We start from the raw sequence: 3,736 nt of genomic DNA, 5'->3' as shown, positions 1-3,736 counted from the left end.
TAATCAATTTCAGATGTAAAGTCATTGGCGTATAGTACATAGCAGAACAGTGCCAAATGAACACAGGCTAGAATTAACTCCATACTGGACAATTTATATATTATTTATAAATGCACAAGGCACTTGCCTCGAAGCTGCGTTTGTCAACAGATGTTGTGCCCCATTAACTCAACAGTACTTTTGAAAAGGGCATTTTTTTTCTAACTGAATGCAGGTGGCTGCTTGGTTGGGCTCCGTACAGATACTCGTTTAACAAATACACCCCCTCTCCCTCCAACTTTTAGCAAACACACCAAAGATCAGAAACTTGATAAAATAGCTCCAGACAAATATTCTTAGGAGTTTGGCTTGTTTAATATGGAGCTGGTAGGTGCCAGCAATAACAGTTGCTATAGCAACAATCCTGGCATACAGATTTCTTCCTCCCTAAAAATATTTAGGTTAAATACTAAATACTACCAAGGGATGTTAGACTCTGGAGAGAATCCTTTAGACCTGAAATATAGGTTATACCTTTCTTTTATTAAATTATCTAAAATTTTTATGTCATTTTCCTTGTTCATTTTTTCACTGATTCTACTTTATTCCAGATGGTGCTATTTGCTGCCACACCTGCTTATCTCTGCTGTGATGATGTGTGTCATAGAATTCTCTATGGAAACTATCAATGGCAATCTGTGATTAGAACCTTCATCCATTGCACCCTATCAGCACGATACTGATGCTATCACAGGTGCTGGCTTGGGTACAACATTGGGAGAGCAGGACAGAGGTCCTGTCAGACTTGATGGCTAAGAGTCAAGATAGCTCCTTCTAATGTTTTTTGCATTGGAATTCTTGTCAGTTTATATGTTTAAACTCACCCAAATTCCCAGAAGTGTCATGTGATGTGATTGGACTATCAACTGCTCTGTACGTTTAATGCTCATTTTTGATGACAGTCACCACGGTAACCTGTTTATACTTTGTGCAATTAGTTATTTCAGGTATTTGTTTCTCTTATCTCCTTTGATAGCTTCAAAGTCAGACTCTTCTTGTTACACTGCAATAGGGGTACTGTATACCCTCAAAATTAACAATCAGGGACCATTAGTAGATTATATCATAAGGAGGGATTGGGCCACAATAAACAACACCTTTAAAGAATTCTGTACTAAACTATTCATCTCATATTTCTATTGTAGAATTTCATTGCATAGCTGAAACTTCCCACTGTATTACTGAAACACACAATAAAATAAGAAAGTAAATTGGGGTTGATTTTCACTTCACGCCCGATGGAAGCAATCAAAGGTCCCAGCCATTTTCAAGATCAGGCCTCTGTCGGCAAGTTGCTTGCGAATTGGAGGGGGAGGGATGTTTGGCAGATCCACCGTGGAGCCCATCCGATGCAGGGAGAAGGTGGTCCCGGGGGAGGGCCACAGACGGTCAGGCATTGGGGATGGGGTAGGGTTGATTAAACAAAACTTGTTTGAAAACTTTTTTAACACTTTTTTTGGGCGTTGTGGCAGTCCTTGGTTCATTTCCAGCCATATGTATGAAAGCAGGGAGATATTTTCTATGTCAAACACTGCCAGGTTAAAATCATCAATTTTTTGCTCAGGAGTCTGGTGTACGGAGGCGACCAAGTCTTCTGCTCCATCACCTCAAAATGCCTGATGGATATATACACTTTATGAGAGAGTTAGAAATTCCCCAAACTGGAGGCTATTTGGGAGATTTAATAGGAAAATGCATTGGGGTTCATTTGGAGACCCCACTGGGATCAAGTAGACAATGTCAGACTGTGATTAAGCACACTTTGCAGCATCTTGTCTTCCAAAACAATGTCCAGGAAGGAAGGGTTCAAAGAATTGACCTAGCTCACTCCATATATAATGAAAATTAGAAGATTATTTTCAGAGGTTATAGATTTACAAAGTAACAATAGCTTGTACAATGCTCAGATTTCAGCAATTCTTGGCAGAATGTTTTGTCTGAATTAAAAGGAAAAAATGAAAAATTTGGATCATTATAATATTCACCAAGTGTTTAAAAAGTTAAAGGAAAAATGGATGAGACCTTATCTTCGCATTCCATTTAGTGATATGGCTTCCTCTAATCAAAGTCCCAGGGGATGAAGAAGATAAGCAATCTGCTACACTGTGGAAATTGGTAAAGAAAAACAAATTAATCAAAGTTTAACTCTTCCTAAATCCCAGAATAAACCCAAATGAGGCACAAGCCTCAGATTTAGTTTTAGTTATAGGGATGAGACGGGGAAGAGAAATTGCGATTGGCTTTTTATACAGGAAGAAAAATGATTAGGGATTTATCTCATTTAGGATCTGTTGCAGTCCATTGGTCTGGGAAGTTCATGTGAGCATTATCTGATTTCTGTGGTGACATGTACTTCCACAAAGGGGAAATGGATATTTGCATGTGCATAACACTGTGCAAATATGTTGAGAATATTGAACATTATCCCTTTGAGTTCACTTGGCGGCCATAACTCTTATAATTTTGCCTTGTTTGGTGCAGTTCTAATTTTTATTTTAACATACAGAAACCTCTCATGATGACGAAAGTCACAAGCAATAAAGTTGACTGATTGAGAATGAGTCCACAGTAAAGGGTTGATATTGGTAGCAAAGTCTTCAGCTGTTGTGGCCCTACTCCTTGAAACTCTCTCCCTAAACCCTCCACTTTGCTACTTCTCTCCACCTTTAAAAACCTCCTGAAACCCTATCTTTTCGACTGTATTTTCTAACTCTCCTTGTACTGCTAAGCATCAGTTTTGCGCCTGCAAAGTGTCTGGGAACACTTACTACATTAAAGACACTAAATGCATGTTGTTGATAAACAGAGGCAAGAAGGGTGCTATGCTATTCAAATATTGAGTTACCTGTAGATAGCAGTGACACTGTTTCACACAGTGAGTGAGATTACATTCATGATGTTCAATTTTTTTTTACAATTTAAATTGATTTTTTTTGCATCCGTATCACATTGCAAAATGAAAATATATCTTTATTCCAAAAGTTTTGTAAGATAACGGATAATTTGATCTTTAAAAAAATTCAATGATGTTGAATCCAAAGACTTTCCTATCTGTGGCGGTGATTCAGCCAGATCCCAAATCATGGCTGATGTCACCCAAAAAAAGAAACGTCATTGACATGTTTGAGGAGTAGGTTGAAGATGAAGAAGAAACAGAGGAAATGAAGGAGGTGGACACCACTGACACTGAAGAGTCTGTAGGATGACCTCTCACTTGCAAGCTCCTCAACAAAGGTGCAGGTCATTCAAAATGTATTGGTGCTGTACAGCCTGGCTACAACCAACACTGTAGCACCATTGTATCTTTGCATCATCACATGAGCAATGTTGAGGCACAGATAGCCAAGCATGATGGCTCTCTCATCAATTGGCTACACCAATCCATTGTTTGCTGCCTTTTTCCACATACCTCATGAATGCCATAAGTCAGACTTTCTTTGATTGTCAGCCAGACAGGTTCATTTATCCAGCTTCAAGCACTGCCTGTTAAATATCCATATTTAAATAATAAAAGCAAACACACAGCAGTTAAAATCCTACCGTATTCTTCTTAAATGATAATCCTTTGAAAGATATTTGTGGTGTGGCTTTCTTCCAAAGTCCTACTGTATAGAGTGCGTGCTTTTATATATAAGCAGTAGGATTGTTAGCTTTTACTGTGTAAAATATGAATATTTAATTTAGAAAGTACCTAATA

This window comes from Heptranchias perlo, chromosome 32 (genome assembly GCF_035084215.1).
Source record: "Heptranchias perlo isolate sHepPer1 chromosome 32, sHepPer1.hap1, whole genome shotgun sequence".
NCBI lineage: Eukaryota > Metazoa > Chordata > Chondrichthyes > Hexanchiformes > Hexanchidae > Heptranchias > Heptranchias perlo.
This window is presented reverse-complemented; position numbering follows the sequence as displayed.